Source organism: Mastigoproctus giganteus, chromosome 1, assembly GCF_048544385.1.
Source record: "Mastigoproctus giganteus isolate SK-2022 chromosome 1, ASM4854438v1, whole genome shotgun sequence".
In the NCBI taxonomy this organism is placed as follows: Eukaryota; Metazoa; Arthropoda; class Arachnida; order Uropygi; family Thelyphonidae; genus Mastigoproctus; species Mastigoproctus giganteus.
Genome location: NC_143575.1, coordinates 49713671 through 49736790, shown reverse-complemented (window position 1 = coordinate 49736790; position 23120 = coordinate 49713671).

Below are 23120 nucleotides of genomic sequence, written 5' to 3'. Positions count from 1 at the left end.
TTCGAAGTCTTGCCAAAATAACTTCTTCTCGCCTTCTTCTCCTGAAACTAGAAGTCCACAGCTGAGGTTCTTTTTTAAATTGAAATAGTTTATTATTGACTTGTGTTTGCCACAGTTCTAACCACTGAGTCCCACATGCTGTTTTAATAGTGGATTTATTATCAGTGTATGGGACTTTCAGATGGCAGAAGATGTGCTATCAGGATGTTTAGCAGCATGATCCGCACGGTCATTACCTGGGATGCCGACGTGACCAGGGATCCAGCAGAAGGTGACCATCTGGTTTGATGTTTGATACTGATATAATCTGTATCGGATCTGTTTCAGAATGGGATGGTGGGAAGAAGTAACAGACTGAATGGCGGTGACTGCACTTAAGGAGTCAGTGTATATCAAAGCTTGCTTGAAATGCTGCTTACTTATATTATCTAGACCAGTTTTACTGCATATGATTCTGCGGTATAGATAACGCATTCGGTAGGAAGAGATAAGATATTGAGAAGGTAGAAGAAACTGCTGCAGCACCCACGGCTTCATTTGTTTTGGAGCCATCAGCGTAGATAAGTAGTTTTTATAAGTTTTCTAAGATGTGGGCTTCATGTAGCTGCTGTAGGTTGTTGTTTTTCAGGTAGCGTTTTCCCCATCTCAGAAAGAAAGTATCACAACGAGGTGAAAATTGAATCCAGGGAAGTTCAGGAGAAGCATAGTCATCAAGGATATGCTGAAAGTTAATATTCCAACTGCTCATGATCTCTTGCAATCGAAGACCCGCAGGGCGGTTTTCATTAAGTTTATTACAGTATAACATTACATTTTGATGCTCAAACAGGTATTCTCAGCTGGGGTGAGATGGAATACTTTTAATTTTTGCAGCATAATTACAAAGTAAGGTTTTTCGCCTGAGGTGCAATGGGAGTTCGTTTGCCTCAATATATAGGCTGTGGACTGGAGATGTTCTGAAGGCTCCCATGGCTATCCTTAGGGCACTATGCTGAATTGTATTTAGCCGCAACAAGTAACTGTTCCTTGCGGGGTCATAGACAGGTGATCCATAATCTAAGCGGGACCGAATTAAAGTTCTGTAGAGATGTGATAGTGAGTGTCTATCAGCACCCCAGGAATTAGCGGAGACAGCTCTTAAGATGTTCAATTTCTTTAGACAGGCCGTTTTAAGGTAGGCTATATGATTGGAAAAATTAAGTTTTTTGTCTAGATACAAACCCAATAAACGAAAGTTATTGGTAAGAGGAATCAGGTTATTTTTTAAATATATTTCATGATCTGGATGTAGTTTGCGTATTTTGCAGAAATGCATTGCTGTTGATTTATTTTCTGCTGAGGAATAGCCATTCCGTTGCGCCCACGATTCTATTCTGGTTATGGATATTTGAAGTTGCCTTTCAATGGTATTCATAGTTTGTGACTGACAAGAGATAATCAGGTCATCGGCAAACAATGTTGTCTCCTTACGAAAGCATTGCGGATGTTTGCTTCTGCATTGATCATCACATCTAAGATTGAGTGATTCTTCCGAAACCCGTACTGCATGTTCTTGCTGGTGGCTAAATTGCCACAAGAATATAAATCAGTATTAATAATACCCAAAATCCTCAAAAGCCTAGCTTTAAACTTTCATTTCAGTGTTCACAATTAATTTTAAGAAAATGAACTCTGTTTATTAATATAATAAACCATATAACGAAAGCACTTTTGTTATGTCATGAGCTACGAACATTACAATCATAATGCAAACTATTTCTTCGGCTCTCGTGGGTAGCATGGTTTTTTCTCCCGGAAACTCGGTTCTTCGTCCAGCAAACAGAAAATCGACCTCAGAATACACGCAATTTATAGAAAATGTACACGGAGCAATATGGCCTTAGTAGCTGATGCTCCTAAAACCCTACTCCAACAACAAGTGTTTTAGTTTTTAGAATTACCGGAAAAACTGCATATTTCGTGACCGCCAAGAACGAAAGACAATACTCATCAGGTATCGGAAATAATGATATTTGATTAGATATTGCGAAGTTTCCAAATAAGGTTTATTTAACCAGACAGCCAATCGGCCAGCAAAGTCTGCACGACAGAATTAATTATTTAGATATCAGTTAATTTTTAAATACAACAGAGACGTTTCAGGTGATATCTAATTACAACTCATCCCATAATCTGGTGAAACTCACCTTATATAAATAAATACCGTAACAATAGTTACTAATTAAAGTCGGTATATCAGTGAAAATAAAGATGCATTAACTCCAATTTACTGAAGTGGATTTCAATATCTCAGAAAATGCCCCAGAATCATTTGCGCACGAATATTGAAGTCAGGGAATATCTGCTTAAGCGTGAGAGACCATTAAAATTCCGCATTCTTTCGTGCTTTATTCGCTGTGAAAGGAATTCTACACATTTCAGGAGGCTTGCTAATTCGACAAAATTATAAAACTGAGAATGAATGAACTGAATATAACTATCAAACGGCTCCGGAAGTCGAGTTACTTCGTGTTGTTCTTATTCAGAGTTTGCATTAACATCCTGTCCTGTGGACTAGCTTTAAGGAATATGCTTCTTGCTAGTGTACAAACCAGTTCAATAAAAGCAAGAAAAAAAACCTGATGAAACGTAGCAAACTAAAGGGCAGAGGAAATACAGAATATGATGAAATAAGCTACTCCGGAGCCTTGGCAATAAATCATTCCACTGAAAATCGCTGACTTGTGAATTTACGTAGAAATTGCATTCTGCCCAGGGCGTGTTTAATCTTCCTTCCTCTCTCTAGTTTCAAGGAACTGTACATTCCATTACCTAAAACTAAGCTCTATCTATCACTTGTATTTCCAAAGTTTTCAAAGAGAAAAAAAGAAATGCCTTCGAATCAACATAATGTAGTTACTATGCAGCTTTACTTGTACGAGCAGATGAAGCTAAGATTAATGCGCTGCATTATGAATGTGCAGTCTTATTTTCCCATTTCCAGGATGTCTGCATATCAGCATCAACAACACAGAAACTGTCATGTAACTTATTTATTTCTTGGTTCGGTATACTGCGAAAATGAATGCGTTCCTGAGTACGTATTTAGTCATACTCTTCCCTGTGTTCGGAAACGATTGTCAGATCATGTGACGAATAACGGATCTTAAGATTTTAATTTATGGAGTAAATTTAGGATGAAAAATGTAAAAATATGGGTCTGAGCCACAGTAATTACTGATGGACATTTACTATTGCTTATTTTAAGGAATGCATAGAGTAAACCAAAAAAACATCCTCATTGCATTTCTAAGCGAAAGATCTGCATCTATTTAGGTGCTATTTTCTTATACGCTGTCCTATTAAAAATATTAGACAACTGAAGTCCCAATAAGCGAATGTCTCTTGTTGAATTCAAGCAGCGACTAAGGAAAAATCGGGCCCTAGGCAAGATTCTCATTTCGGGTTGTCACCTTTCAGAAATTGTAATGAAGGACAAGGTTAAATGAGTTAAAAAAGGTCTTCTATTACTAAATATAAAAATACAGGTCTTGTATTATGTTGAAATCTAAAAAGAGACCTCTGCCTATAAAAATTTATACTATAAAAATGTATAATAAAACCGTTTTACGGGCCCTAGGCCAAAGTCAGCCCCTGAATTCAAGTGGTATTCCATTATCAAGGACAGAGCTCGCAAGGGATTGTCGGCGTCGGTGTTGTAATGGCGTCCCCAAAGCAGCAATGGAAGTATCGGTGCAGACTGTGAAGGGTCTATAATCAGTTGCAGTCTATTAAAACAATAGCGAGAGTACAAAGTAGGCAGGAGGAGGAAATAAGCCAAAAGGCAACCAGGACCTTGAGAAACCAAAGTTGCTGGAAGAAAAAAATAGCTCACGTAAATTCCTTGCGTCAAGATGGAATTAGAATCCAAACCTTTTCCACATGATAAGAAAGAACAGTAGTCATAGTCACTGTGCTAACCGCGTGGCACCGCGACGGCAGTGCAATATTCCAGGGAGGGAGGGAGAGAGAGAGAGAGATTTTCTGCGCGAAGAAAAGATTATATTGGACTAGTTTCTAGAGCTCTCACTTGAAAAGGCGCATCAGAAAAAAAAAAAAGAGAAAGAAAGAATCAAAAACGGAATAAAAGCTACTAACAAATATTGCAAATATAAAGAGCACGTTCTTACAAGGATAGACCATCACCACAGACAGTTGCGTGTACAGCTGTTAGGATAACTGCTAAGGAAGATTTCTACTAATTCCGTCATCGGCCATAATGGAAAGTCAATTCATTTTATTAAACTAGAATACCCGTGGCGAATAAAGCATTTCAGAGAAGTAAAGATTAATATTGAAGTTATTAACAAAATCTTTTCCCCCGGCTCCCTTCGCTGCTAGCTAAGGTGTTAGTGGGACGGACTGGGGTGAAAATGCAGTTTGATTTTTTTCCCCCTTTTTTTATGTATGATTATATCGTCCTTTAAAAAAATTAAAATCATCCCACAAAAATTATCTGGACCTGGAAAATGCTACGTAAAGTTGTCATGAGCAAAAACGCAAACTTTGTTGAAAGTCCTGAGATTCGTTGATTGTAATGACAAAATCTAAAAAAATTGTCTTCTCTTCACGTTAGTCTCGCTGGGAGCTGAATCAATTCTCGGGATTTGAAAGTCGGTCGGATTTCTCTCCCCCCCCCTTAATTTTACTGCTAAATAAAAACTACTGCAAAAGGAATCAGGTCAAAATATTGTATAGTCTTTGAGTTATTCAAGTTCAAAAAGCGTTCCGGACAGAGGCACATAAGCAAATTATTATACAGATGGCGAAGCTACCAACACAGCCAGGTCCGCCATCGCGGGGCGCCGTAGGTATCGAGTGGCCCGACGGCTGATTGGGTATGGTTGTTAAAGATCGTGTGGGGGCCGTCTGGAAATCTGGTGGAGGTACCAGAATTTATTGTTTCGCCACTCTTATTAAATGGCATCTCTAATATTTTGGCTGTTATGTTGTTGTTATTTGGTTTTTAGGAGCATTAGCAACTAAGGCCATATTACTCCGGGGATATGCGGTGGTCATTCCCTGACCTTTCCGCATCCTCCGTATTTGGTGGTGACGGGCTCGAACCCCGGTCTAATCAAGAAGCGTGTGCTACGCACTGCTGCTGCTGCTGCTCCTTCCCACCTGGCTACGGAGGCGCCGATATTTTGGCAGGGAAGTGTATTAACTGAAAGAGGCTTGCTGGGATGCCATCCCGGAAACAAACTATAGCAACGTAAACTGAGTACAGCAGACAACTGAAGAACAGAATATTATCCAGGAAGGTGTTTAAGCTTCCGCTTTGTTTTCACTCTTCTATTGCCGATTATCACGTCAGCAGATGAACTGGTAAGATATCGTCTTGAGAGGGAATTATCTTCTTAAGTGCGTACTCTACACCAACGGAAGTTTTCAGGTAATGATCCCCGTAACTTTGTTATGGCGGCGGCTCGGAGTGATCTTCCACTCTATCACCAAAAGTCACCGAGCAGTAAAAACCCTAATGGAGCTTGTTAAAGGCGAAAAGATAAAGTGTGCTTTTCTGATGCACGATCTTTGTGTTCCCCCTCCCCACTTCGTTGAAGGTCAGTGGAGTGACTTACCGAAACTACAAAAATGGGTGCAATGAACAAACGCTGGTGGTCAAATTGGGAAGAGACGCAGTTTTAACTCAAGAAGATCAAGACAATGATATAGATTTTGTTTTGTGACACTATAGTAAACGTATTTGTTTTAAAGAATAAAACTTGCTAACGGATGCAGTACTTTAAGTTCAGACTGACACCTGGTGATCCATACGAATTGAAAACAAAAAACATTTGAATAGTGATGGATGTGGAAAACTACTATAAACTACTTTCTCGTGACAACATAGGTGATTTAAATATATTACTTTGCATTTTCAAATCTCTTTTGAATTACTGTATATCCAATATTTGCCATTTTTTTTATTGTATAGTATCAATGGATTCGTTGCACGCAGTCCAGATGAAAGAATGTTTGCGACTTGAAAAGTATAAGAACACAGCGAGGGTGATTTTATGTGGCACGGCCAAAAATTGTTTAAACTCTGATCATCTGATGCATTCCCACGAAATATTTTTTATTTTTTTCAATAATCCTGAATTCCAAAGAGAAGTTTAAGAAATCCAATTATAATTTACAATACATATAAATATGAGATGGGATTCGCGCAATTTCTAAGTGAATTCCATTGCCAACAACGTTGACTCAGAATACACATAAAAAGAAATGGAAAACATTTATTTTATTTCGAAATGTTATGAACCGATGCCAAAGATAGCATGTTGTATAGGTGGATGCCTCAAGTCATGAATTCTAAACACTTCCAAAAGATGCTCATCAAACTTTTATAGAATATTGGAATTTATTATTGATACACATAAACTGAGTTATGTCTCCTCTCTCTCAAGGGACCAGAGAGCCCACAGAACATAAATTCAAGTAATAAATGAATAAGCAGTTACAGGTACCTGCAGAAGCGAGCCGACATACCATTGCAAAGATTCAACTATGAAAGAACCGTGGACTTATGGGAAAACTCGCCTTCCTGAAAATTGTAGCGAACGATTTTGATTTTGAAGAGATTAAGAGGTTTTTAGTTCGGCAGTGTGATTTATGTTTGGTTAATTTTTTTATGCAACAACTTCCATCAACTATGAGAAGTGGAATGAATACAGGTGGGTTATTAGCCAAGGAACAGATGAGGTTATTAAGATTTTAATGAAATCGTCACAAAAAAGGCAGTTTGGCCAGAACATCGCGTTCATCCCATCTTTGTTTTTAATTAGAACGCGATATGGAGAAAGGACCTGATGTTAGACAACAGCAATTATTCTTTTGTAATTTTGGGGTTTTCCAGAGAGGGGGATCAACTAAAAATCCCGCATCTAATTAGACGTTCTGCAGGGCTGTGTCAGTAGCTGGCACTCGCGTAACGTATGATTTAATTATATGGCACAAACCTACTTACTAACAGCCCTCTCAGTGATACAGGGATAGTTAGGGAGGGAGGAAGAGGTAACCTGCTCGAGCTAGGAAAATTAACCTCATCACAAACACAGCTGCATCTCATAACAGAGAAGACGTCTCTCGTAAAATTTCGCTTTACAGCAAATTGCGAGCTAGCTTTTGTTACTTCCCCATATTGGGACTGCTTTCCTTCTCAAAGCAGAATTCACTTTTAATTTGATTAGATGCTTTTTACGCGAAAGAATTTGGGCTCTGCGTTACATCAGTTACTGGCGTACAATAAACAGGTACCTCGATAATACAACCACCGCTTAACACCAACTTATTTAAACGAACAATTTCCCTAGAGGTTTCATTAATATTAAAAGCAGAAATAAAGGACTTTTAAAACTGTTAGGTATTAGTCAGTATACTGTTAAAAGAATTCACAACAGATGGAAGGTAGGCGAGGAAAGAATGAAATTAATTCCTTTCTTTAAAAGAATAAGGTGTCCGCAAATTTTTGCAATCCAGTGTGTACACTAGGATCGCAAAGTAAGAAAGAGGCCTACAACCGATGCTTTATGTGTGCGTGACACTAGACTCACTTTGCTGATGTGATAAAGTTTCTGACAAGAGGGAAAAAAGCCTTACTAGCATCTGCTTATCCTTGGGGGATCAAAGGCACGGAGATCCAGAAAACTATGCCACATAAAACACAATTCCAAGGCCCGCTTGAATTGTTTCTGGCGACACGTGTCGAGCTTCGTCACACCCGGAGACTGCCCTTCTCCGCACTGCGGGCTCTGGGGATGTAAGAAAAAGTTATCCAAGGGTAATTTGGAACCCAACATACACTGCGTTTGGAATAGCACAACAAATTGCATTCGTATTTTTATTGCATGTGCAGAAAACGTGTAGCGCAGCACGCAGATCGCAGATCAATATTTATTTAAGCAGCAGTCTGATGAACTTTTTTCAAACGTTCAGACTTAAATCCGTTATCTTTCATCAGCAACATTAAAATTTAACAAATGCAATTTATGCAACATTTATTATAACACTTCAGCAACGTTTCCGTAAGTCACTTAAAAGTAATTAACCCAACAAAAAAATTTAACCATTACCAGGACGAGCAGTAACACACATAATTACTTTTATTCGAGACGAACGAATTCTCCTTACCTTAAAACATGTAACGCATCCTTGCCTGCAAGTGTTGCTTATCTACTCGTGAAACCGGGAGAAGGATGTAACTCCATTAAGACACACCTAATCAACTTAGTAGGCTGCTAATCTCTTCTTTGCTAATTACCTCTCACTGTTGTGACCACGGTTAATCTCGTCATTGCCTATTTAACATCCACAGTTTCCCTTGAGGGCCTGCATGAAGGTAGGTACCGTAACATGCTCTTCTCATCGTTTGGAATTCTTTAACTGAGAGAAACCTCACAGGTACTAAGAAGGAAAATATCTTTCGCTTTCGTCTGTCTCTGCAATAACTTATTGCAAAGTCTTTGACATTCCATCATATAAATACATTTTATTTGATATTTTAATGGCAATAAACACCAGAGAACACTACCGAAGACAAATTGAGTCCTTTTGGAATAAAGTTAGGGCGGCTACAAATAAAGTAAGACACTCCATACAGTCTCGTCCGAAACGTGAACCAACTCACAAGCTAATAAATTCGAGCGGGACTCAAAATGTAAATGACGTAATCGCTCACAATTACAATGAAGCAAGGTGATTTATTATTATTTTTTTAACCTCCCGGGTTTAGCTGCTAAGAGGCATCAGTGTATTGTGTCTATTAATTGCATGTATATCACGAAAGTCGGTTTGCCTGTTCTATTGGATGAAAAACCAGAATTTTCGGAGATAAAGCCTATAAAAATTCTTCCTTTAAAGGAATTAGGACACAGGCCTTTTCTAGAAGGTGAAAAAAGAACAGCGCTCATAAGCAATGAGGACATGATGGCTTTCACGGTGAAAGGTGCGTCTAATATATCTGAGGGCAGTTTCTTAATCACTTTTTTACAGCTAAGAATTAGCTATGGTTCTCACCTACAAAACTTCATCGATGAGATGTTGCAGTGGATATCCCATCGTTTTGACAATAGCCAGAAAAAAATTGAAACGGGCTGAGTTTGCAGCCCTTAATGCGTTACGAAACTAACAAATGGGTAGTCTTCGACCTCACGAATGAGATATGGCGGACATGGTGTGCGGAAAAATACTCCCGGGGAAAAAACGTTCAGGAATAATTCTCCAGAATGAAAATGAAGAGGCAATCAATTACTTTATTTAATTGAGTGCCTCTGCAATTTATATTACAAATGTACAAGAGTTCAAATTAGCCTTTCAAATTCAATATTATTTATAAAAGTTTTTTTTTTTCCGGGATTCGTTTTGTGAAGGCAGTGCAACTTTTAGAGTACAAAATGGGTATAATCTAACCATTATTACTGTGTATATTAACAATTAAACTAGTGAAAATATTCACATTTCACGTCATGAAAAATATGTATCACACACACACATAATTTGACAGATAACAAAAATTTCCTTCCATTCCGCTGTACTTGTCATACAGCGTATGACATATGTTGCCATCGCAATGGCAACGTACTCTAATAAATGTGCAACTTTTATGATATCGCTGATAAAAATTCGTGTTAAATTATGACTCCTCTTTGGATACAACTACTTCAAACATTAAATACGTTTGTGCATAATTTTATAACCTCTTAAAACTTACGCCGATGAGCCAAAACATTATGACCACTCACCTAATATATGTTGGTCCTCCATGTGCAGCCAAAACAGCTCGTACCCGGGGGAGGCATGGACGCTACAACATTTCTAAATGTGTCTTGTGGTATCTGGTACCAACACGTAACCATCAGATCCTTCAACTCCTGTAAAGTCCGTGGCTGAGACGCCGCAGATCGGAGTTGCTGTTCCAACACAAACCACAAGGTACAAGGTATTCGTGTAATGATTGCGGCCTCCAGGGTTTCCCCTATATACCGCTGTATCTTCTGTAGTTTATTTATAGCCGGCAAGTGTGTGTAAATGTATGTGTGTATGTTTTAGTGTAGGTTCTGATGGGTGTTGTTTGCCGGCCCTGGAGACTTTGCAGTCTGGAGGCAGGGGGGGAAGCCACCTGCGTCCAGACTCCCGTACCTTGCCACGAGGAGGCGCTCCAGGGGTTAGTAACCGCAAAGAGGGTTTCCAACCAGTGGTAAACCCGTGAAAGTTATGGGAAGGAAAAGTAGGACAAAGAAAGAAGAGAGATATTCTCTTAAGAAAGGAGCAGAAAACGGTAGGATGAATTAACAACTAAGAACAGAGAGGAAAGTTAGGTTTTCTCCGACTGGAAGAGGAGCCCAACCTCAGCCAGCCAGAGAAAGGAAAACTCAAGAAACAAATTTAATTGTGTCTGAGACACCAAGAAAATAACTTAACTTAACTTAGCATCTAATTACAAAATTTTCCAAAAATTTACAGTGAGAAGACGAGACTTCTGAGAAGCCCAGAAGAACTTGTCTGAACAATAGTTGGTAAGAGTTTTAAACAGTTACACTAAATAACAAGCAATCTAATAAACTTCAGTGATTTTGTTAGAACTGCAATTCTAGTATCTTAACACACAATGAGGAAAACTTGAGATTTAACAAGGCTATTAACTCCGAGAGTCATAATAAAATTAAGATCACAATTACATAAAAAGAGGAAGTTGTAATTATAAACAATAATTTTTTTTTTTTTTTTTTAATCCAAAATTTTGAGTTAAACAGGATGAGCTGTGTTTAGCATCTTTCGTCTTCTAAACACGGAGTTAGCATAGTTACAAAAAGCTGAGAAGGATTCTGATGTTTCCAAAAATTTTGGGAAATCATCTAGGGTGTAAACATTAGTGTCTAACATGAGCTGGTAACGTAAATCTAAATATATGCTGCAATTTAGGACTAAATGTTCCACCGTCTCCTCAGCTCCACAATGACAAAGAGGAGAGGGGACCAGTCCAAACCTAAAAAGGCGGGAGCTAAGGCCGTGACCCGTAAGAAGAAAAGAGGAAAAAAGTCCAGGTTGAAGCCAGGAAAGATTCTTAGATTTTACAAAGACTTTAGGAAGGAAGGAGAACCACAGATGCTTGATGGGATTGATGTCTGCGGAATTTGAGGATGAGAGGTAGAAGCTAGGGCAATACCTGGAAGTCTTCCCCATGTTCCGCGAACCAGTCTCGAACAATCCATGCGGTGTGGCATGGCGTATTATCCTGCTGAAAGACGGCACCGCCACAGGGGAAGACCGTTGCTATGACGGCACCAGGGGTTTCCCCCATCTCCGCATAGCTTTCATTGTGGATGTCACAGTTCACTGTTAAGGCCAGAGATTTAAAAGTGTGTGGGCTAGGTATTTGTGTAGTGTTATGTACCGTTGTTCTTCTGGCCATTGAGACGTTGGGCCGGTACTGGGACACACCGTTGCCCACACCTGGCCTCGTGGAGGCAGACCAGGTACCCAGTAGCTCTATATTTTACTTTGGCAGGCCCTGCCACCTAGTTTCCTGAGATTTCAGTGGATAGGGCTTCCGTAAAAAAAAAAAAAAAAGTAGGGTGAGTGCTAGGATTGGAAAAGCCAAATGGATTATAAAGGATGTAATTTGGACGTGATTAAACTTGGGAACTTGTGTGGGACGTACGCTAGTGTATAGATACAGTAGAGGAGGGAGACTGAAGACTGGGGGATGAGAGGTAGAAATATGGGGACGATAGAGAAGGCGACCTCAATAAGATCAGTGAGGCTGGCCCAGGCTCCACCAGGAGGAAAGAGTGGGAGGCAGGGGGTGAAAGAGCACCTTATTCTCCCTCCCTCCCGCCAGGGAACAGGAGTAAAGGCACCACGCAAGGTAACGCGGAGCAGATCGCCTATGTGGCGTGCCAGGGACAAACCACCTCATGTCATCGTCAGTTGGTTAACCTCTGGTCCTGGTAGATGTCCAGGTCTGTGATGAGGTCAATGTCACGTTGATTCGAGTCCATCAGTGTCAGGTCCAACTGTGCTGTCTATTTGCCGTCCATCATGCTCCAGTGGTTGATATCAAATCGTTCGGGATCTTGAGCACCTATTAGTGTTAGGTACAGGTGGATGTCAAGTCTGGTGATGTTTAGGTAAAGCTTTAGGTATATTTGGGTCTAACGGCTCCTGAGGTTTCTCCCATCTCCACGTATGTACTGAATCGGACAAGCCAGGGATTTAGAAGTACAAATTTGTATATGGGTCATATGGTATGTAGCATGTTGTGCCCTTGTTCATCCGGCCTGTTAGCCGCCGGGTTCCTAACAGGACCCGACGTTACCATACCGTGCTACGGGGAGGCCGGCCGGGTGTTACCTGTGGACATGTGTATAGGTAAGGGCGGCACCTAGAACGTTTGTTCAACTCTGCCTCGTGTCTCTGTGAAGAACAGTATCACTACAAATGGGCTAGATATGTGTGTGACGTAGGTTTGTGTGTATTCTGTGTGTGTTATGTTGTTATGTTCTGGCCGCTTGGCTACCCAGAAGCATCAGTCACCTGAACAGATGATTCTGGGTACTCGTCCACACCACGGGAAAGTGGGCCAGTCCCAGATCACGTACTGTTTCAAGAGAGACTCTGACCCACCTAGTGTTGCCAGAAGGTGGGACAGATTCCTATGGGGAACCCATTCCAGAGGGAGGAGATAAAGAAAGAAGAGCCAAAAAAAAAGGGGGGGGGGTCCTGTCACTTACTTTCCTGGGATTTCAGTGGCTAGGAACAATTAAAAAAGAAAAAAAAAGTGTTCGCGGTTTCTCATTAGCGTTTGTTAGAATAATTTAGAAGCTTTCTATTTTTTATATGTCTAAATGGGTCGGGCAAGAAATTTTGATGTAGTTAAATTTGGACGCGTAGGGCGAAAACGCTGTGAAAGATGTTTAGGTAAGACGTTAATGAAATTAGGAGTCCAAAAGAGTGATGCATGGCTAAGCAATTTAATTTTGAATTCAAATTTTGGTTGTGTGGGGCATACGCTGTGGTGTTTAGTAGTGGGGAAAGAGACTGAAGGCTGGGGGGAAAAGACAGAAATATAGGATTAATAGAGAAGACCCAAGGTATGTCAGTGGGGCATTCCCATGTCCCACCAGAAGGAAAATAGGGGGGCAGCGGGGAGGCCGTCTCCTCCCTTCCCCGTGCCAGGATAGGGAAAGAAAGTGGGCCAGGCAAGGTGCCCAGTCCAGATCGCCAGCCGGCAATGTGGCAGCAGTGCTGCAGTTATGATCAAAGAAATGTCCAATCCAGGTAGGACTCTATCCAATGCAACTCTTGGGTACAAGACCGTCCAAAGTGCAAGGTTGAGTCTGTCTCTTCAGGGATTTATTCAAGCACGGGTTGTCGACCCGTCCAGGTTTGTTCTTTCAGGTGAAGGTAGGTGGTATGTGCTCAGTGTGGCTTTGTTGTTTAGTTTTGTCACTGTAAAAAAGCCTGGATGTGGCTTAGAAGGATCTAGTTAGTGTTCCCTATGGATTGCGTTTAGGGTTCTGCATCTGGTGAACAGTTCTTGCGCATATTTGGTCAGAGCCTTATATCCCTCCAGCGAGTCCAGTAGTTACATCTCTTGGTTCCTCGGGAGGCAAGTGATTTCCGTTATTAGCCTGCAACGGAGGTCTTCGTAGTGTGTACAGTCATGCATGATGTGAATCCATGTTTCAGCCTCGCCACAAATGTAGTGTGGGTCGTCCAGGATCCTAAAGGAGTTAAGTTTCGCACTGACTGCCCCGTGACCCGTTAGCAGGTAGATCGTGTAGAGGCCAGGTTTGAACCAGATTGGGGACTCAGGGTACACCCTGTTAATGTTGGGTAGGAACTTTTTTGCGATTTTTCCCTTAGTTGTCGACCAACGGTCTTGCCATGCCGGCTGCAGATGTCTTTGGAGTCTGTTTTTTTCCGCTTTGGAGTTAGCTGTTAAGTCCACTGTACAGTTTATGAAGGTGCAAGGTAATCCTTTGGCAATGTGGTAGGAAATGCCACAGCAGGCGATTTCTAGATCCAGGGGGGGGGGGGTACTGCTAGAATCTGGAGAGCGTTTGTACTGGTGGTATGGCAGGCACAAGTGATGGTGAGTAGTATTGTCCTTTGGATGGCGTCCAGGATTCGCCGGTTGACAGCCATTGTAGTTTTACGAAACCAAATCGGAGAGGCATAGGCTATTGCTGGTAGGAATGTCGTTTTGTAGTATAGAGACAGGGTGCGCTTGCTAAGCCCCCAACCCCGTCTCGTTATTCTAGACACCAGTGCTGTGTACTTCCTGATCTTGGTTCTAATATAGTTCAAGTGGTGTTTGATGGAAAGGTTTGAATCCAGAATAACTTCCAGGTATTTCAGTTGGTTCCTCAACCTGACAGTTCTGTTTTCTATTTTTATTTGTGGGGGTCGCCTGAGGTCCAGGGATCCCCTAAGCAGGATTGAGGAGGTTTTTTCCGATGATATTTTCAGATGATGGGTTTCGGCCCAAGTTTTTAGCATCGTCAGGGCCTGGTTTGCCTGACCTACCAACTGGGCTCTGCTGTCCGCGGCAACTGTCAAAATAAGGTGTTTGTAAAGGCCTGGGAGCAGACAACCCCAAGATCAAGGGCAAGGAATTCGTCAAGGACCATATTCCACAGAAATGGCCCAAGAACTGAGCCCTGAGGGCAGCCACTGCAGATAGGCCTGGTCAATCTTCCATAGGGAGCAACAACACTGATCTTCCTTTGTGACAGGTGTGATATTATTGTTTTGAAGAGGTTCGCCGGAACAGAGGAACTCCTGAGTCTTGCCAGGACGCTCGACCACCACATGGTGTCGAACGCCCTGGCAAAATCAATAGAAATGACCAAAAAATACTTCCTCTGACAAGTGGTCACAGCGTGCATGAGGTTTCTGAGAGTGTCAGTGGTTGATGACTGGGGTTTGAACCTATATTGTGCGGGCATACCAAGGTTCGCAGTTTCATAGTGCCTGCATGATGTTTAGGTAGGTGGTAGACGTCAGAGTGCCCGGCACATGGATGACTGGACCCAGGATATCCATCGCCGCCACCGGCTTGTTTTCATCCCACGGTGCATCCAGGAGCCATCACTTCCCCAGGTAAACGACGCACACGTACACGGCGGTCCACATGGTGCAACAGGAAATGTGATTCATCGGACCAGACGACCTTCTTCCAATCACTCAAGGTCCAGTTTCGAAGCTCGCGTGCCCACTGTAGGCACGCGATATTTTATCGCTTCAGCGCTCTATGTTATTAACTTTACTAAAAGTACCTAGAACAGCATCTACAAACGCCCTAAAGGTAATTGCCGGTACCATGCCATTGGATTTATTTACTGTCTACAGAGTTTTTTTGTACAAATTGACAAAAGGGCATGTTGTTAACTTTTTTGGATATCACAATCGAATCGGAGAATAATATTAAAGAAGAAAAACAACGAATATGGAATAAATTAATGGATTATGGCAGACCAGATGGGAAAGTGGTGATGTTGGAGCTGTGACGAGGAAATATATTCCCCAGGTGAACTATGCATTGTCAAAAACCTTTGTACCTTGGTTTGTGCCTTCTATGTATACTTCTTTTTTGTTAACAGGACATGGCTCACTTAGGGCCAAATTATATGAGAGAGAATTGGAGATAGATCCTTTCTGTACATGTGGCGAACAGGAGACTTGGATGCATGTAATTTTTTTTATGTCAGGGGTATGAAGACCAAAGGCAGACTTTGATGGCACATTCCTGGCTTATCGTTTGACACAGTACATTTACTTATTGCAAATCGTGACTCTTTTAATTCATTTCAGGAGTTTTCAGCTGCTGTTTTTGCAAAAAGAACTGTTCTTAAAGCCTTTCTTCGAAAGGCAAACCTGGTGACTGGATTGTCTTCATGGAGTTCCTTGTTGGACCCGATTCCTTGTGTCGGTTCTGTGATTATGGAGAACGTTGGATTCAACTATTGGTTTCTACCTCTGGCTAGCAGCTGGAGTGCTGGACCTGATTCATCATGTTGGGTCTGGGGCTCTGGTCAGTTGTCTTTTGTGCAGTGATAATGAATACTTCTTTCAGGATTCTGGGGTGCTGGACCTGATTCAATGCGTCGGGTCAGGTGCCCTAATGGTTCTATTATCCATGGCGTATAGTTGGACATTTGCTGTACCTTTATTGGGTTTGAAGGTTCCGGTGCATGTGGAACAGCAGATGAGGAAATATTCAGTCGAAATGTGATTTCTGAAGTTTATAGTTGTGCCATCCAAACTATTGATTATTAGCGTTGTTTTATTTTATTTATTATTTTTTTTTTTCCTGCTGGCTCCCTGGTATGGGCAACCCGGGGAGCAGGATTGCAGCAACTCACTGGTATTGCACTACCTCCAGCGGATGCAGGATTTCATGCGCGAATTGCGCTACAGTAAAATCAGACCCAGATAATTCAACATACTTTTCTAGGCCTGCTTTGTAAAGACTACATATTCACAAGTTCTCAAGGTAAAGTTGGGCTTATGCCTGGGAGCTACCCTGATTAAGGAACATATACACACACGTTTAATGATATGTACAGAGCATCTAATTATATGTAAATATATATTGTATATAAATCATGTATATACTTTGATGTACATAAGCTAGAGACTGTATATTGTGTGTAATTAATAAATGAATGAAAAAAAAATGCCCATTGTAGGCGCCATCACCAGTGAACCGTGGTTAGCATGGGCACTCCGAGCGGCCTGCGGCTACGCACCCCATTTCCAACAGGGTTCGATGTACTGTGTGTTGTGACACATTACTCCCGTCACCAGCATTTCAATTACAGGCGAGTTGCGCCACAGTCGCCCTTCTGTTGCCACGTACCATCTGGGGGGGGGGGCCTTCGCTCACATCGAGCAACACCTCGCCAGCGGTTCATGGGTTTCTCCTCCTCGGACCACTTTTGGTAGGTACTAACCACGGCTTACCGTGGGCATCCCACCAGCCGTGCGGTTTCGGATATGCTCTGACCCAGTCGTTTGGCCATTACAATTTGGCCTTTGTCAAACTCGCTTAAGTCCGCTGCCTTTCCCATCTGAAGAACAAGAGTAACACTGATTAACGGAGCTCAGTATCAGGTGTTTTTTATATCTTGTCCCGACCCGCGCACGCGCCGTAGTTCACCTGCAGTTGCATCGATTCATAACCACTCGTTGGTCATAATGTTTTGGCTCATCGGTGTATAATTGTACAAAACAAAAGTAGAGTAACGCCAACATCAAAGTACTTTCTCTGAGATTCGGTGGACGCTGATCTGGAGGACCAAGCGGCACATTATGCACTGGAAGCATACACCATCACCGAGATTGATAAAAATTGCAGAAAACGATGCGCATGCTGTTCAATTGGCAAAGCCCACTGATTGCCACTTCAGGTGTCACGGTCGCGCCGGTGTGACATTCAAACATCTTTCAAGATTATCTGTAATGTGTCATCAAAAATTAGAGACCAGACGTTTGACTGAAAGTGTCGTTTTGTTAGGAAATGCAGATCCACACATCATATACAGAAATTTAGAAAGTGTAAAATCTGAGGAATTTTTGCTTGTCATTTTACACTTTCGGAAACAAATGGTTCATATTTAAAATTAGACAGAGGAAATGTTCCGATTCTTTCTAATGTAGATATTTTAATTAAACATGCGATAACTGTTCTTCTTTAGCAGATAAAAGGCTGTAAAATATTAAAATCTGAACCTAGGAGCGTAAATTTTCATTAATACTTATTAAGGTACCTTACTCATTCTCTAGAGGGAACATTTACGTATAAACAGAGCGGAACGCTCTAAAGGACTCCATAATGAGATTACAATCTGCGAAAATGATGGTTGATGGACTAGGTTATATCAACACGCGCGCACACCAACTGGGCTGATGTCTGAGGCTTGCAATCAGCGGATAGTTTCGCAAGTTTGTTATAATAAGAAAGATTAAGGGGCTAAGAATGACGAAATACGATAACAGCTTTGTTTATTACTTTTCTAACGAGATGTGCAAGTTAATTAGGGGACATTTCGCACACGAAATCAAATTTACCATCTCCTAAAGAATAAGCGAGAAACCTAATGGAGAGAACTGATACTGCATTAGCAAAAGTTCAAACATTGTCGGGTTCTCTTTAAGCGCATTCATGTTCTTTTTTTAATTGTCTTATCAGCTTCGAGAAGATAAGAACGACCTCGGTCCGTTTCATTATCGTGCAGATATCTATTTAATGGCAGAAATAACAGCGCGTAAATAGTCTAGAAAGTCTACTTCAGAATAATATAACATTCGAGGCTGCAAAGTACGAATTAAAACTGGCTATTTCGATGTTATGGTCGCATACTAATATTTTTAATTTCTTCATACGTTCACATTCAAGGGGCGACTTTAAATATTAAAACGGATCTCATATCATTCCATACCCGTTTATCAATCCTCTGTGCAGCAAGCAATCAATGATATAAAGTCATCAATGAACTTCACTACATCAACGTCTCTGGTAGGTAGGTTCAACGGGTATTCAATTTATTAATTTTTTAACGGAAACACAGCTTGGTTTATATCTGTTGCAGTTGTCTGTGGAAATGTTGTGAGAGCTGAAAACCCGCATCACTCATGAGGGAGCCCTACTCAACCCGTTTGACATCAACTAACTACAATCTCAAATGAAGAGGATTTTATAAATTCATCCAGTCATCGATGAATTTCTAAATTCCTCTTCAATCGAGGCTGTAGTTGGCCAATCCCAGGCGGAGGGAATAAATTTTTTAAAATTAGTTCTTTCGGATTTTTAAGCCCGCACAAAATGCACACTGGCCCTTGAACCCATATACCAAAGAGAAACCTGATCGTAACTTTTCAGCGGTGAAAAAACAGCCGGGAGACAGATGCCTTACACCGACAACAGCTGCTGACGGTTCCCGGATTCTTCATTATGGATCTAATACTACACAGAAATCTCGGAAATAGAGATATGGTTATTCTTGAAGTCAGAAAAGTTCAAAACAAATCGACAGGAAAGGTTATCGCTAATACTAACTAGGTTATTAGCGCAATTCAAATTGTTATTTTAATGGTACTGGCCCCTTTTGACCATATCCATATGTATGTATTTTGTCTGTGGAAGTGTGTTCACAGAACGCTTTGCACATTTTGAGGGAAGAAAAATCCGAAAAACTCACGCGGAGAAACCCCACTCCTTCCTCCACAGATTGACGAACTACGATCTGGACTAAAGAGGCACTTCAGAAATTCCTCCAGTAGTCGATGGCAATCGAATCAAAATCTTTTCAAAAGAGTGGCAAACGGCGATGTAGAATGGCAACTGCCGACTAACGACACGGAGGACATGGGGTAATCCTTGTGGAATGTCCTCGCAGATAGTACAGTAGCTATAATCACTATCCTTCCACCACACCACGTGGAAAAAGCCTGAGTTCGAATTCTATTAATGACGCGAGGAATATTTATGCACATTCTTCTATCTATTTATAGACATTCTTCCACATAATGTGGCTGAGTTATCGGTCGCAGGCGAGGATTGCATAATTTTATTGCCGGAAACTCGGGTTTTTCGTCCAGAAAACCGACCGAAGAATACGCAAATATAAATACAATATACTGACGTCTTATTGTTGTTGTTGTTGTTGTTATGGGCGTTTAATGGCGCATAAGCTACTATGGCTATAATGCGCCTATTCAATTTTTATATAGGGAAATCAAAAAAATTTTTTTATAAAATCAGAAAAGATTAAAAAGTCCAATCTGCTTCAGAAAGTTGAAAAATTCGAAAATATTTGCCTTGTCACCAATGAGATTCTCTAAAGTTATTGGTTTATTAAGATTTACCAGTGATAGCAGGGTTGATGCTCTGTCTTGTCTATAGTAGGGGCAGTCAATGAGTATGTGTTTAACAGTCAGATTTATATAGCAATGTGGACACTGTGGTGGATCGTCTCCTCTAAGTAAATAAAGATGGGTTAGATAGGTATGACCTATTCTTGCCCTTGATAGGACTACTTCTTCTCGTCTTGATGTACGGATACTGGAGCACCAATTTTTTGGATCGTGTTTAAATTGAAAGAATTTATTATTTGTTTGAGAGTGCCAGATTGTTGTCCATTCTGACAAGCATGCAGCTTGAATAGCTACTGCAAAGTCTGATGGCGGAACAGGGATATTAGTTAAGTCAAAGCTAGTTGGATTTTTTGCGGCTTTGTCAGCCAGTTCATTGCCCAAAATACCAGAATGTGCTGGAATCCAACAGAAGATGACCTGTTGATGGCGTTCTTCAATTTTTAGTAATATGTTTCGTATTTCTTCTATAACAGGGTGAACTTTATCTGAGAAATTACATAAAGCCATGATTGAACTAAGCGAATCGGTGTAAATAACTGATTTTAAAGATCGATCAGCACAGAGATTTTGTAAGGCCAGTTTAATTGCATATATTTCAGCTGAAAAGATACTGAATTCAGATGGAAGGGATACTGAAATAACTGTATTCGGGAACACTGCAGCTGCTCCAACGTTTGAATTTGATTTAGAGCCATCTGTATAAATTGGGGAAAAATCACTATATCTTTGAGTGTGAACTGCATGAAGTTGTATGATATTAGATGCTTGTAAAATGTCTTTTCCCCATTGGCAGAGATAAGTGTCACAAGTCACCAGAGGAAGAGAAGCCCATGGTGGTTGGCAGCAGGTTGCTACCTGTTGTACAGAATGAACGGAAAGATTCCAAATTTCCATCAGTTCAAGGAGACGAGGACCAGCTGGCTTTACTATGCTAGGTTTATTTCTGAAGAGGTTTTCTAGTGGTGGATTGAACAAGTATGACTGAATCGGATGCGAGGCACAGCTTTGTATCTTAACGGCATACTTTAGTAACAGTGTTTTTCTACGTAACGATAATGGGGGCTCATGAGCATCAATATAGAGGCTATGTTTGGGCGACGTTCTAAAAGCACCAAGTGCAATCCTCAAAGCACTGTGTTGAATGGGATCAAGCCAGCGTAATGCGCTCATTCTGGCAGAATCATAGATGGGAGCTCCATAATCAAGGCGGGATCTGATTAATGACCTGTATAGCCGAAGCAGAGAAGTACGATCTGCACCCCATGTTTGGGCGGATAAAGCTTTGAGAATGTTTAACTTTTTTAGACAGGAAGTACGTACGTTTTTAATATGGTCTATAAAATTTAACTTGTTGTCAAGGATTAATCCTAGAAATCTGATATTATTAGTGACCGGGATGGAGACATTAGAAATTTGAAGTTCGGGATCTGGATGAAGTTTGCGCTGCCTACAAAAATGAATTGCAACTGTTTTCTGCTGCGAGAGCCGATAGCCATTGATGCTAGCCCACTGTTGTATTTTATTTAGTGATATCTGAAGCTGCCGTTCAATAGACCTCATATTTTGGGAATGGCAGGAGATGGAGAGGTCATCTGCATAAAGGTAAGTCTCGATTGAATTTGGAAGCTGTCTTGTAATAGAATCTATTCTAAGAGCAAACAGAGTGGCACTCAGTACTGATCCTTGTGGAACACCTTCTTCCTGCATGAACGTTGTAGAGAGCATGTTGGTACTGAACTTGAAACGATCTAGTACATAGGAAGTTTTGAATAAATATAGGAAGGTTGCCCCTCAGACCAAGGGCGTATAGATCACCAAGTATGCCATGCCGCCAGGTGGTGTCAAAAGCCTTCTCTATGTCTATTGAAACCATTACCAGATGTTCACGTTTAACGAAGGCATTTCGAATGGCGAATTCAGCCTTGACCATAAGATCTAAGCACGACCTATTTTTACGAAAGCCATATTGACTATGGCTCATTAGATGTTCTGACTCAATGATCCAGACGAGTCTTCTGTGGACAATCTTTTCTAGGATTTTGCTGAGGCAGCTTGAGAGAGATATCGGTCTATAGCTATGGGGGTTGGTTGGATCTTTCCCAGGCTTTAGAAGTGCCAAAACAGTAGAGTGATGCCAGGAAGCTGGAAAAACATTTTCTGAAAATATACGATTGTAAAAAACCAGCAGCAAGCGCAAAGCTTTGTCATCAAGATGTTGTAGCATCACATAATAAATCCCATCTGGCCCTGCAGCACCATTGTGAGCTGTTCTAATAGCATACAAAAGTTCAGAGTATTGCAGAGGTTTGTTATATGAAAGAAGGCGGGCAGTGTGAAAGTTTATAGAATGCTTTTCTTTGGTGTTTTTAATTCGTTTGAATGATGTAGAAAAGGCTGATGCTGCTGAGATTTCAGCAAACGTACTGCCCAAAGCATTGGCAATATCTAAGGGACTGGATAGATCTTGTCCTTTCCAGGAGAGAATTGGAGAAGGTATAGTAGGAAACTTACCAGATAACTGTCTAATTTTTTTCCATATAGTTTTCTGATCAGTGTTTCTGTTAAAGGTCGATGCAAAACGGGTCCAGGATTCTTTCTTGGCTTGCCTTTGTACAAATCGTGCTTTTGCTCTTAGTTTCTTATAGTTAATGAGATTGGTTGTGGTTGGACATCGCCGAAATAAATTCCAGGCTTTAATTTTTGCTTTCTTTGCTTTTGTACATTCCTCATTCCACCAGTAATTGTAATGCTTGCGACCAGGGGGATTTGATAATGGTATTGTCTCCTTGGCCACTTTAAGAATATGTGACGTGATGTAGTCTGTCACATTATCAATATTCTGGAGCTGGATTTTTTCCTCATCAAGAGAGATTGATATCCGAAATTTTGCCCAGTCTGCCCGAACAAATTTCCATTTCCTGCGGGGTTTGTTTGAAGGAGTCTTTGATATTAAAAAATTGCATATGATTGGAAAGTGATCACTGCCCATAGGATCATTTGAAACATGCCACTCTATGCTTGGGACCAGGACTGGAGAACAAATTGAGAGATCTATTGCTGAGGTGTGTCCAGTTGGGAGTTGTATGTGAGTGTGTGCACCAGTATTGAGTATGGTAAGATTTTGTGACTCTAGAAAGCTTTCAATTAGTCGACCCTGTCTATCTAGTTTAGGATCGCCCCATAAGGGGTGGTGC